This window comes from Dermacentor albipictus, chromosome 6 (assembly GCF_038994185.2).
Source record: "Dermacentor albipictus isolate Rhodes 1998 colony chromosome 6, USDA_Dalb.pri_finalv2, whole genome shotgun sequence".
In the NCBI taxonomy this organism is placed as follows: Eukaryota; Metazoa; Arthropoda; class Arachnida; order Ixodida; family Ixodidae; genus Dermacentor; species Dermacentor albipictus.
Window position 1 is genome coordinate 140,779,432 of NC_091826.1, and position 13,701 is coordinate 140,793,132.

The 13,701-nt window shown below is 41.1% G+C and overlaps 1 protein-coding gene and 1 long non-coding RNA gene across 2 annotated transcripts in view; one reads left to right on the forward strand and one right to left on the reverse strand.

The window, feature by feature from the left end:
- LOC139061384 (ATP-binding cassette sub-family C member 2-like) overlaps positions 1 to 13,701 on the forward strand; it is a 485,203-nt gene that overhangs the window by 196,728 nt on the left and 274,774 nt on the right. The window lies entirely within an intron of this gene.
- Positions 81 to 13,151, reverse strand: LOC139061383 (uncharacterized). The gene is made up of 4 exons (XR_011515425.1): positions 12,999 to 13,151; positions 11,464 to 11,505; positions 8,111 to 8,315; positions 81 to 5,431 (listed from the first exon to the last, which is right to left on the reverse strand). It is a non-coding gene; the product is annotated as an uncharacterized lncRNA (long non-coding RNA).

Below are 13,701 nucleotides of genomic sequence, written 5' to 3' on the forward strand. Positions count from 1 at the left end.
GTTATGCCACTTTTTTCAGTTGTCAGAGTGAATGGTCCTCCGAAAAATCAAGAGTGCTGAACTGATGCAGACAAAAACCATTTTTCTAGGTGAACTGTTTATTTGTAAACATCTGTGTAAATGTACAACCATTTGTAGTTTGAGATCAGAAACTTCTTAAAAACTATCACACAGTACAAACTTCCTGCAGCTTGACACCATAACAAAATTGAATACTGAAGATGTAGTCAGTGTGGCTCTCAAGTAAAACACATTTCCCAAAAGAAATAAATTTAAAAAAATAAATGCCTAAATAAATAAATGTACAAGCAGACTGACATGACTGTAAATAAGAACACTCAAAAAAGGTACTTGCTTTCTCTATTAGGTAGCCAGTGGTACTATAACCATGGCACAATTTGCTTGTGCCCACAGCACTCAACTGAGACCTGATATGCAGGGTGGTTATCTTTAAGTTTCATGGAACTTATTGAAGACTGACTGTTGCAGCTAACATAATTCTAGATACAGAGTGCCAAACATTACTTGCATGAGAAACAAGACACCATAGTCAGCTGATTAACAAAAACTCAGTTCCTAATAAAGTTTTTACGAATTGTAGCCGGTAATTTTACAAGGTGTATGCACTTAGAATGAATTTCCAGAATGACACAAGTAACGAGACACATGCCATCAAACTGGCTGTAGAAATGCACTGCTATGCATCGAAGCACAAAAGTAACCGGAATGCCCATGTATTTCTCTCACATTTATGGAAAAATATCGCAACTGAATAAAGTTGTTTCCATCCATGGTGTCATCCTGGAAATTAATTTCAAGTGAATGTCTTGCAAACTCACTGGCTAGAATTTGCAAACTGAAATATGTGCTGTGATGTTAAAAGTGAATTAATAAATTTATGACAATCAGTTTAATGTTTCCATTTCTTGTGCTAGTAATGTCCACCTCTGAATAATCCAGCTCAATAACAAGAATTATGCTACCTGGCAGACAACTTAAATATCTGTAAAACTGAAAAAGGATCACTGTACAATCCTTATTTGTTGGTTGAATGGTGTGTGCCAATTTCAGTAAACCTTACATACTTTTGAAACATGGCAATCACAATAAGTGATGCCTATGGGAGCAGTTTATTATGCGGCATTGCTGTTGCATGATCCAGTTGTGTTTTCTGCCATGATAACGTGCCTGCGCAGGTAATTCCATATCAAGCGACTTATTCATATTAACTGCTTCAGATTTTCATATGAAACAAAGACAGCTATTAGTGATGTGCTGGAATACAGCAAAGTTACTCCTTGTGCGAGTTCCATTTCAATTTTATTCGCTGCCACAAAAAATAACGAAAGAATTCAGAAGATATGGTTTTATGCAAACATGAAAGGCACATCATTGCCATTACTGGAGATGTTTCGTTGCATATTAAATTTAAGCCGACTTATACCTATTAATTTTACTCACGTATTTTAGATAGCAATAAACCATTTTTACAAAGTTATGTAAAATGCCGTTCTTACTGAACTCTAGAAATGGCACAGATGCACTTGCAGGTATGCAATTCCATGCCGAATCCACAAGCATTTTTTTTGACACCGCACATATATCTGAAACATTGCCATATGTTTACTAGAGTTTAAAGCTCGTTACCCACTTTTAATTATTTTTGCCAGATATCTTGTAGCATTTTAGGTGACAGTTTAGTTTTCCTGTTCAGCTGAGCTAGAGGCATCAAATGTACTCTAGCTTTTCATTTTTTTTTCAAATGCTTCAAATACTTTTTTTTTCAAATGCACATTGTATTGATCGAGGCCTTCAAATGGTGTGCCTGGAAATACGGTGAAGTGATGCAACTGCCAAAATAGCCAATTTTTCAAATATTTGAATACTTCAATTGCTTTTGGCACCGGCAAAAATGAGTCAAATTGCAATCCGTTAGTTTTTTTTTTTCGTAAGAAAAAATTCACAGGACAGAAATTAAATACAGAGTGGTAGCCCAGGTGACATAGTATAGCAGAAAAATATATGAAGCTCTGAAGGTTCAGCTGATCGCCTGTAAAAAAAAAATTCTAATCTTTTGCAAGAAGCTTCATGTTCAAGGAAAAAACAGCCTTCGTAGTTGGCGAAAAAATGTGATACATTATTGGATAGCTCTACATGTCTGCTATGCATGTGTGAAGTTAAAAAAGGCATTTTTAAATGCGAGAAATTCTTTTTTGAAATTTTGTCAGCACCGACTTTTCTCTGATGTGCGCACAGCTTGCTGGCCGGGAATGCAGACGACAAAGCTGGCTTCGTATGCACAGATGACAGAGAAGCGGTGTTAGGGTCTGCATTTTATTGCTAAGGGACACATGCTCTAACGCAACGAGGCTTGTGTTTGGTGTGGGCCAGGTAAACCATACAGCCATTGCACATAAAATATCAATACGAGGTCTGTTAGAAGAGTATCCGACCTTTGGCTGAAGAAAAAAAACTGGCATAAATGAAGTGTTGGAAACCTAATCACCCTCAAAGTAGTCTCCTTGGGATTCCAGCCACTTCTCCCAGCGGTGCTGCCATTGTTAGAAGCATTCCGAGAAGGCCTCTTTCCAAATGGACTTTAGCTCAGCTGTCGTTGCAGCCATAATGTCTTCTCTTGTCTGAAATCACGCTTGTTTCAATGGCCCCTTGATTTTGGGAAACAGCCAGAAGTTGCAGGCCGCCATATCAGGAGAGCAAGGAGCCTGTCGAACTACAGGAGTCTGGTTTTGCGCCAAAAAATTCTGAATCAAGTGCAAGAAAAGCATTGTCGTGATGGATGTGCCAACTTCCTGTTGACAACTTCGGTATCTTGCTCCATACAGCATCACATAGGCCATGGAGGACATCCCTGTAGTAGTCTTTAGTGATTGTTTGACCCTGTGGTGTGTATCCGTGGTGTACCACACTGCGGGAGTCAAAGAAAGCAGTCAGCAACACTTTGACGTTGCTGCACACTTAGCGGTCTTTGGTTGGCGACATGGAATGCTTCCACTGTAACGACTGGGATTTGGTTTCCAGGTCGTAAACATACACCCAGGACTTGTCACAAGTGATTATGGTGTTCATGAAGTTGGGGTCACTGTTTGTGGAATCCAGCATGTCTGTGAGTCTTCAACACGAAGTTGCTTTTGCTCCACCATGAGCAGCTTGCGAACGAATTTCGGCGCAACTCTCTTCATGGCCAAATCTTCGGTGATAATGGAATGTGGATAAAATGTGCTGATCCCCACCTCTTCCGCAATTTCTTGGATAGTTACACGACGGTCTCGCATCACCACGGGGTTCACTTCGGCAATGACCTGGTCATTTCAGCATGTTGATGGCCGACTGGAGCGTGGCTCGCTCTCCACCGATGTGTGGCCGTCTTTAAACTGGTTGTACCACTCCTTAATCTGTGTGCTGCTCATAGCACAGTCACCGAAAGCAGTCTGAATCTTCCAGATGGTTTCCACTTGGCTGTCGCCCAGTTTCTGTCAAAATTTGATGCACTAGCACTGCTCCAGTCGCTCTGCCATTTTCCTTGCAATAAAAACCGACAAGAGCACTGTACTACCTCATTCAAACGCTGCGTCCCAGCAATTCGCGCTATTGGCAGGTGGGAAAAAATTCATGCATGCGCACAAAGGTTCAAGGGTGGCTGATGAAAACGCGCTTGTTTCATATTCATCAGGTGTTCGCAAAAAAAGGTCGAACACTTTTCTAACAGACCTCGTACGTAATAAATATGTGAGGGAATCCTGCAGTGCTAAAAAATATGTTTCATGCAGTTTAGAAAAAGAAATATCAGCTATTATGTAGACAGTAAATCTATAAAGAGCACTGATATTGTTCATACAAAGCATCCTAAAGGGCATGTCGCATTGCAATGCAACATAGAGGGAGCAGGACACTTTGTGCCCTGCTCCCTGAAGCCCAATGATGATGCAAGTAGAAAACACCTTCATAATTAAGACTGAAAACCTACATGAGTATGAACAAATTCTTGTGGTATTGTTTGCTACCACTGTTTCAGAGCTGGAACATACTCATCTATAAAAGTCATATGTGCCATGTTCAGTCTGATGTGGTCAGACACCATTGGCGACCACTTTTTGCGTTCATGTTAAAAAAATACGAGCCGAGACTGCAGCAGCAGCGCTTGACGTCACCTGCCTTCGTAATGATAAAAAAGGCAAGTCAGTTTGTTGAGTAGTTCTTGTGGCTAATATATTAACAACCTTTCCTTGCTAGATGACATGGCTTCATATATTTATGCTATATTTATGCTGTATGTGTGATCCACAAAGGAACATTATAAAAATACCTTATCGCACTTAAAGAATAATCACTTTTTGTTACTTGTCACATGCATAGCAGACATGTACGGCTGTGTAATGATGGGTGACATACTTTTGTGCCAACCACCAAAGCTAATTTTTTACCTTCAACACGAAGCTTGCAAAAAATTTCAACGTTACAGTTTTTTTTAACTGATCAACTGAACCTCCAAGGCTTGAAATATTTTGCTGCTATCCCAAGTCAACCAGTCTGATTTTATATTCATTTTGTGCCTTCTGTATTTCCCTACGTTAGAAGAAAATTCAAACTTTGCAAATTTTGGCAGTCACACCACTTCAGTCTCTTGACATGAACACCACCTGAATATCTGGATCATACAATTTCCCTTTCAGAAGAAACGTGTATCAGTGGCTTCTAGCTTAGCTGGGCAAGAACAATAAATTTTTGCCAAAATTCAAAAAAATTTTGGAGAGGAAAATAAATGGGGAGCAAGAGTTCGGAGCTTCAACTATATCTGTGATGGCCAAAAAAACGCTGGTTGGTTGCCCTGGAATTACTTAAGAGTATGTATGAAAGCAAATTTTCTCAAAAATTTTCTTGTTGTACCTACTCAAAATCAAGCAAACTTGAAATGGTTTGCCAAGGAACAGTTCTTGAGAAAATTATTGGGTAGTTTGGCATGAAATGACTTAAGCTACTTAAAAAATATATTAATAAGGAAACACTATCCTTACTGGAACCATATCAAAAACTAACATAAAAATGTAGTGAACTATAACAAAGCACAGCACTTGTATTCTGGATTGAGCAATCCAATGTGGGCTTCTCAGGAGACTAGCAAAGTTAACATAAATAAAATTAACATAAAAATGTCAAGGCATAGGAACGCACAACATTTGTATGCTCATTTGAGAAATCCAAATTGGTCCCTTCAGGAGACTAACATAAAACATAAAAATGTCGAGTCACAAAAGCACAACACTTGTGTTTTGGTTTGAGCTGTCCAACTTGGGCTCTTCAGAGGTGAAGGGGCAGGGGCAGTTGCTTCAGGGGCAAGGTCCCATGCGAGAAGCGAGGCCGGAGTTCTTTACATAGGGCATGTTGGTACCAGGAAATTAGCGACACGTGAAGCCTGCAAAAACAAGCCAGAACAAGTTTTAAAAAGCAACTTCCACATGCAAAAGAATGGCATGCAATGTGCCCTCGTTACAATGAAATTGATTTATGTATTTGTGTTGCTTCATTCCAATTTTCCATGGGTACAGCTTTACAGCATGACCATTTAAATTTATTTAGTGTGGCACAGGACTCCACTAAGTGTCAAATGCAGGAAAGGGCAAAGAGGAACAAAACACTGTAGCAATATAACTTTATGAATATCTTCAATGTCAAAGATGTGAACCTTGCTTGCTGAGAAACAAAATGGTGAAAAAAATTCATGTCGTTCATAAATAAACCTGAACTGACAACTAAAATAAATTCTTGTAACTTTCATAATTAAAATGTGCAGCACTTCACTGTGCCTTTCCATGCTCCAAATACAATAGTGTCATGTCACTAGAATTGAGTGTAGCTTCATTTGATGTTAGGTTTCCCGAGTTCACATGCAATCGGAACGTACTTCTCACCTTACAATGACTTAGGACTTTCAACATTAAAGAAGACACTGCTTACAGCGAAGTATGTTTTCTGCCTCAACGACTGAATTACTGTTATAATGAGGATTCCGTGTAGTTGTGCACCAAGCTGCTTAGCATGACCCATGCAGAATGTGACAGATACGAAGAAATGCTGTCTTTTAAGGGCCATATGCCATAGGACTGACTTCTTTAACCCTTTTAGGGTTCACTGCCATACATCTGTCGCTGTGACGGAACGTTCTGAAAAAATTTGCCTTTTCAGAACAAAGTGTTGCCTAGCCTCCCACTGGAGGTGCTGCAACCTTCCGAGACTTCTAGGAAATATTCTTGTAGTGCTGTCGCTCCTTGGGTTTCTCCCAAACGGATTTTTCACTTAGCTCCTTGGTGTCTGTCATTGCACTAATTTGGGAGTGTTGCCACAAGTTTTTGTAACTTTCATTACAGAAAAAATTATGCTGCTTTATTCTGCATAAAAAAATAAAACATGTAAAACTGCAAATACTGAAATGGTATAGCCACTTTATTGTTATTTTAAAAATTATTTACCAGTTTATTTTCTCGGAAAGTCGCCCTGAAGAACTTAAATCTGCAATAAAAATATTAAGGATGCGCGAAAAGTGATTTTTGAGACTGAACCGAATAATGCCAGAAGCAAATCAAATATTGGATAGCTTCTGAATAATGAACAGCTGATATCACAATTAATGTAAGATGAGGTTCACATAGTAGTATTCTTAATGTTAGCAAGTTTCTGTCATTATTATGTTATGAAGAGCTGTTTATTAAAAGCACAAATGGAGCAGCAAAAAGTTTCTTCACATGCACAGGACTCTTCAGTAAGCATGAATGATTGCTGTACAGCCTCTAAAGTACAGCTACTTTGGTAACGTAGCCCGGTCTGCTATTCTTACAAGTTCTTACATTTTACGTCTATACTATGTTATTGGAGGTGAAAATTTACCATACTTTGGCTCAAATCTGATGTTTTATTGGTGTTTCGAAATATTAGAATAACACTCACATTTACAAATAGTGACCATTCAAAGACTAAATTGAATAGGACACTATTCAATTCGAAAGTTTTGAGTATGTGCACACCACAAAAGATATATAACTCCTAAATTAGAGGCATATTTCTCCCCAAAATGTGATCCTCAACGGGCTAAACAAGAGCGACAGAAAAGCCCATTCATCTTTTTGATAAATTTAAGCCCATAATCTACTTGGCAATGGTTCATAACCCTGTTAACAGGTAGGTGAAGTAAGGAAGCAGGAAGCAATTCTAACAATTTCAGAATGGGAGTAGTGGACATGTCCGATGGTCTGTGAGAAGCTTTATACATTAGGCCCCAAGAGCCTATTCTCCATTCATTGAAGTATATGGGGAAAAGCCACAAATATTTTTTTTCATATCTTAGAATACAAAGTGATAAAGTGCATGTTAATAAATACGAGTCATAGGTTAGGTGCTTAGAATAAGTAAGCATCCACTAAACATAGTACTGTTGACAGTGAAGCTGGCAACTCTGTCCCTCTTTTTCTTTGATTGAAACTACCAAAAGAAAATTGCCACACCACTCAGGTTCCCTCTGCTGAAAGGTTGCTGTTTCGGATCACATGGACCTCCTTCAAGATAGGGGCAACTTTGATTTGATGTGGTCTGTTAAAATTGGTGAAACTACTGTTTCACATCTCAGAACATGGAGAGCTGTTTTGATTTCTGCAATTTGGTGAACGTGCTCCTGCTCGAGCTGAGCAGTAACCACACTTGAGCATAGCTTCTCCGCAATTTGTGTATTAGAATAACACTTTCAGGCTACTTAACCATGTCCTCCATGCCAACAGATTTGGAGCGTGCTTCACAGACAACTATTCCTTGCAATGACAGCCAAGTAGCACTGCTAATGCACAAATGCAGCTCATTTTATTTGGTGGAGATGCTAAAAACTTTCGGCAGTGAAGGCAGCTTTTAAATTTTAGAAGCATTTGAGTATGGTGGCATTAGGCACTTAAGATCATATGAACAGTCATTCCAAATGATAGGCTATTGTAGCACACAACTGCACATACGGGCTACATGAAAGTCGTTTATTATGCTAATGGCAAGTTCATAATTTTAGAAAAGAAATGTGAATGTAAAAATGCAACCGGAAAGGATATATGGTACTTGCCTATAACAGCACTGACCCTGATGGGGTCAAGAGCCTCTGTTGCCCCTTGGTGTTATTTCCAAAGCCCAAATGGCCCATGAGCTCCTCCTCTGTGAACACATGGTGAAGCAAGGCCCTTGCAAACTTTCCTGGTCCACCATGGCAGGCCATGGTAAGCTGGGCCAGCATAACCTTCTCAATGTGCACTCTTACAGCGTATGTGAACCTGCATGTTTAAGTAAATGTTAGCAAAACAGTTTTAGGCCTTTCAAGTACATTCACACAACAGCCCTATTGCAAATAAATTACAAAAGTACCTGTTGCAAATCTAGAATGCTAAACTTGACTTCTTACAAGCTTCTGATGCTGTCTGGATGCCACATGTTTCAGAAAAACAATCCAGCACAAACAAGAATAATAAACCAAAGTATCCAAACATCTAGTACTTGAAAAAGGGGAGTACCAGCGAAACACAAATGGCACGCACACAAGGAAACGGCATTAGACATGGACGGACATTGGGACGGACCAGCGTTCGTCCCTGTCTAATGCCTTTTCCATGTGTGCGCGTCCTTTGTTTTGCTGGTACCCCCCCTTTTCAAGTTCATCATGCACCAACTGGCCCAAGAGCTTGCGCTAATGCACATCTAGTACTATTTATTGTGATTACCATTCTTGGGATACTTCATATTTTCAGGTGTTTGTCGCGATTGTCCCATCCATTTGTGTGAATATGTAGCCCATGGTCTAATGGGGAGATTGGGCTGCTATGTTGAGGGAAGAGTTCAATACCAACCGTTGGAACAGCTTGGGTGACTGGGTATGCGACCCTGGGCATATGCCACTTTTCAATGAATCTCTTTCACGCTATCTTGAGCAGATGTTGCTGCTTGTGTTGGCAAGCAGCATTAGGAGCTCGAAGTGGGACATGATTGTCGATCATTACTAAGATTACCACGACACATCACGTTTCCTTGCTGTGCTCCAGAAGTAATGCGAGATTCCACTCCAGTGTATGAAATGTACATAAGCCGCAAGGACAGTAAATTAAATTAATTAAATTAAACCTCAATTAAATTAATCTACTCGCGAAGCACAGGCTGCACAAGATCCAGAGTGAACTCAGAAGTTTGTGGACAGTCAGTTGATGTCCATGTCAGGGACCTCTAGGGAGACTCGGTCATTTCCTCGATGTGCATCATCGTGCCGTCACACATTGTATAACAATTCTGTCTCATTGTACCACTAATAGTCATCACGTATCACAGAATTCAACATATAAATAGACACTTATATCTACTGTTTATTTAATCTTTACGGAAAATACTTTGAGCATGAGTTTTTGCAGAGATCATGAATTCTACCGCTTAAGGGAGCACTAAAGTAAAATTACATTAATTAAATTTTGGCGTTTTAAGTGCCAAAACGACAATCTGATGTTTAAGCTTGTTTCACATGCAAGCGATTCAGCTAATGGAGCGAACTGCGACGCGGCACTGCAAAGCTTTTCGCGAAGTTTCGTTTCACATGCATTGCCGCCGCGCATTTTCCGCTGCTGCGAATAGCAATGTTGCTGGCATAAAACACAGGACTTTCAGCCAGTTTCGGTAGTTTGCGACTACCAACATAAACATTGCTTTGTCCCTGCCTCTCAAATTTTTATTTTATAAATACATATCCTGCGCTTAGCAATTTAACAATTCGTTGAAAAGCTCTCTTGGCATGTTGCCTGTACCACGCGTACCAAGTAAATAAACATCGTCCTATGCGATGGCTTTCCAGCACTAATCCTCCGCTGGTCACGTGTCGAGGTGGGCCGTTCGGAAGCAGTGATGCCGCTCTGCCGCTGCGATGAAATTCCAACTTGCCCGAACCTTGCCGCTCCCACCGCCGCTTGAAACTGATTTCTGCGGCGCGGCGGCAGGATTTGCAAGCATTTTCACTTGCATGTGAAACAGGCTTTAGGCACGCCATAGTGGGGAACTCTGGATTAATTTTTACCAAATCAGGCTGCAAGGTACATGGGCAGTTTTGTATTTCACCTCCATCAAAATGCGGTTGTTTGATCATGTGACCTCGTGCTTAGCGGCGCTGTGCCAACACCCCTAAGCAACTATGGCAAGAAAGCACTAAAGAGAACAATTATTTTAGATGTATCTGTAAATGACCTTCCTACAATTCAAGAGATTCACTCGTACCATGACAAGAGGCTGAGTAAATTGTAAAAGCAGCAAGAGGAAAGATTGGTGGCAGTGCTGCCTTGAAGTTACCACACCCGCTTGCTGTGACGTCATGGATTTTGATGATGTCTCTTCAGGTGCAGCAACTTTTTTTTACAAATAAAGATGTTCTTCATCGTATTCCAAAAGCTTAAAATAAGAACCGTCAGGAACTTTTACTGAAACAATACAACCCAAGTTTGTAAAAATACTTGAAATCCACGATGTGACCATGAGATGTCAGCACGAAGATTTTGGGGCGATACTCAAAAAATTGAACGTTGAGCTTTATTTTCTCTAATAATCAAGCAATTACCAAGAAACTTACAGAAGTAGATATTTAAAATGATGCTTTATTTTAAATTCATTTAAGGTGTCATTAGTGTCCCCTTAATACAAAACAAGGAATGTACTTAGCTGCGTAATAGGTTAACATGCATCACTAGTTCTCATTAAGGTAGGATTATCAGTATAGCAATGGGCATGCACTGGCTGCTCCAGAGGGGAGCCCTGCCACTTCCCCTCAACCTCCCAATTTCCAATCTTTTTATGAGCAGTGATGCAATTTCTGTATCCTAACGAGGCATAATGCCAAGGAGATTCATGCCATGCTGGCTACAGTATGTGGTGACCGGCACTTCACACCGTCCAGCTCGGCATCAATCTTTTTGGAATTTGGCCCTTGAAATGCAGAAAGCCCTGATCACTGCTCGTTCTTCAGCCAACTTTCTCAAAGGGTGCTGCTGTTCTGGTTTGATACCTCTAGCAGTGCACTGCTGCATGACATAGGTCATACCTTCGTTCTGGTAAAACTAGGAAGATGTGCACTCATGTAGACCACTAATGTCCACACTAAGTTTCTGAACGCCCCTCTCATATCAGGCATATACCCTGAAGAAGGCACATTCTATCTCTAATATGTTCACAAGTGACACTGAAATTCACTCCCAGTCCCGGTGCAGTTGCAGTCTTTCAGCTGAGTGCTTAAAGGCACCATGTCTCCTAATGAAGGCACTCTGCACCAATTGATCACTGGAGCAAATGCCTTGCAGTTGCATCAGCAATGTTGTTTTTTCTGCTTCCTGCAATACATTTTCACGGCATCACTGTGTTTGATCATGGTGACGTTACAGAATGGATGGCCAAAGAATTCACCTTTAGCATTCCAGCTTGGGTGTCTCTCAGCTCATTTTGAATCTGAAAAAAGATGTCAGTATTAAAATGTGAAGCCACAATGCAGCAAAATAAACAATCAAAAGCGCTACATGGACCATTAGGCTGACATAAATTGACGGATACAAATGACTAGTCATTGAATACACTAAAGTGTGGCCGCTCTTGCCAATGCCAGTGTGAGCTCGTCAAATAATTTATTTCACATCCCTCTATTATTTTAAAAATTATTTCCATGCATCTACTGATCTGTTATGGCCACATATTAAAGGCAGCTCCTTCATATAAAACCACAGTGTTGCATTCTACTCCCCGTCTACCTGACGCTACTGAACTTTTGCTTACTCTCAAAGAAAGAATTTCACAGAACTGCTCTTTCGACGATGCATTATTCCAAGCTTGTGGCAAAGCGTTGTCATTTAGTTCACAACTATGCGCTCCCCTTTCAATCTGTTCACTCTTTAGTGCTCGGATTCAAATCAAAAATAGCTTTTCAACATAACTAGCTACTTCTATGGTTACAAGAAACAATGCTAATTATTGATGTTTATGTTGCCGATAGCGTATACATGCCACCTCGAAACCCAGTGGGACGACAAGGCAGATATGCCAGGCATCTCGTTCCTTTACTGATTTTAAAATTTTGTTAAATCAATCACTTACTGAAGTGCGAAAAGCTGCGGTTTCACGAAATTACATTATTTTGAATGTTGTAGGACCTGGAGTGCCATGAAATCTGCCTTTCCGTGAATGCTAAGAGCGCCTAAGCGAAGCCGTTTGGGGTGAAGCACTCGATGGCGTCGAACGAAGATGAAAAAACAAAGCTGAATGCGCGCGAACTGGTGGAAAACAAAACACACGCGGTTGGCAAGGCGTATAACTCGATGATTTCGCAGCACTCTGTGGCATCCCTCTCCATTGTATCTCACGTATCGCTTAGAATCACGTGTACACCCTTCAAATTCTTTATTATTATTGCGCGACAGCCTCCTCTGTGTTTTCCTATCGCGCGAACATCGGCCGCACGGCGTGTCAGATAGCAGCCTTGAAGCGCCGCGGAGTCGAAGGGAACAGCGCAACAGAATACACTTTCGCCGATCCCACCGCCCCACGCCGCTACAAGCTCGCTCCCACGTCTTGTACTAGCGTGGCGCAAACGAAATATCTTCCGATTACAGTACAGATCGGATGGTTTCACGTCGCATTGTTTTGCGCTCATTAATAAGGCTAACTCAATCGGTGCTCGAACACCGTATCAGAAATCATGGCGTACAACATGCCCTGTTTTAGCTGGCACCACATAGCTGCCTTACGTCACCACAAGCGGAGTGTAAAGTTAAACCAGGACAAAGCTCCATGTTATATACCACGAATCTAGTGCTGTACAACCAATTCTGGCAACGGAAGGATAGTACTAGGAATGAAAACTAGAAAAGCGGCGCGCGGAAGACACGCACAAGCGCGGAAATCTTTTCCGCGCTCCGTTCAACAAGGGGAATTCGAAACACTCAACTCACCCTTAATGTCGCTGAGTCGGAGGCGATCATGGCGCTCTTCGAGGCAACAAGCCCATAAAAAGCGAGCAGCACGCAGGAATATTCCAAAGATGTCACAGCGAAGCACACAAAGGACGCAGAAAACGCAGGAAGCTCTCAAGCAAACAGCGTGCCGCCGGCGAAATGTGCCAAGCATCAACAGTACAAGCGCAATTATACGTGTACACTCATACAAATACAGGCTTATATTATCATGAATTGTACCATTTGATAACAAATTTTGTAATTTCATGTTAATACTGAACAATTGTTGCGATTTGCAAGTGTATGAAAGTTTTTTGCTTCGCTTCTTTGATGAACTATTTTCTTTAGCGCAGTAACGCAGTGCACCGGCCGGAGCTAATGGCATGCACGGGAAAACGCGCCAAATTCAAACGTCGCAAACGCCGTGCTAATGTTTGCGCGCACAGTATTCGTCGTTTGTATTTAAAAAAAAAAAGTAATGCGTGCCGCAACCATGCGAACTGAACTATTGACCACAAAAGTACAGAAACGTCGCTGTTTGTGCTTCTTATTTCGACGTCATGGCAAACTGCAGGCGGTCTGTCGTCCCATTCTTTAAACATTTGTGCGTGTGCTTCTGCGCTGTGCGAGTTGTCACCGAGAACGTATAGCAGCGCAGATTGTGCTTGGTGGCCGAGCAGATTCCCAACACATTCGCCAG